Genomic DNA, 205 nt, shown 5'->3' on the forward strand with positions numbered 1-205 from the left:
TGGTTATATTAGCAATATTTTAGGCGGAGCAACATGTAGTCTTTTGTGTGTGTTTGCAGGCAACACAAACGTTTAAATAATTGTGTTATTTTTCTCAAGGTAGATTTGTCTTTGGAGATTATGTGAATTCCATTTCTCTTCATTCTTGAGCAACCAATTTAAGAAAAAACGGGAAAAGGGGGGAAAGGCAATCAGATTCGCACTT

This window comes from Penaeus monodon, chromosome 28 (assembly GCF_015228065.2).
Source record: "Penaeus monodon isolate SGIC_2016 chromosome 28, NSTDA_Pmon_1, whole genome shotgun sequence".
NCBI lineage: Eukaryota > Metazoa > Arthropoda > Malacostraca > Decapoda > Penaeidae > Penaeus > Penaeus monodon.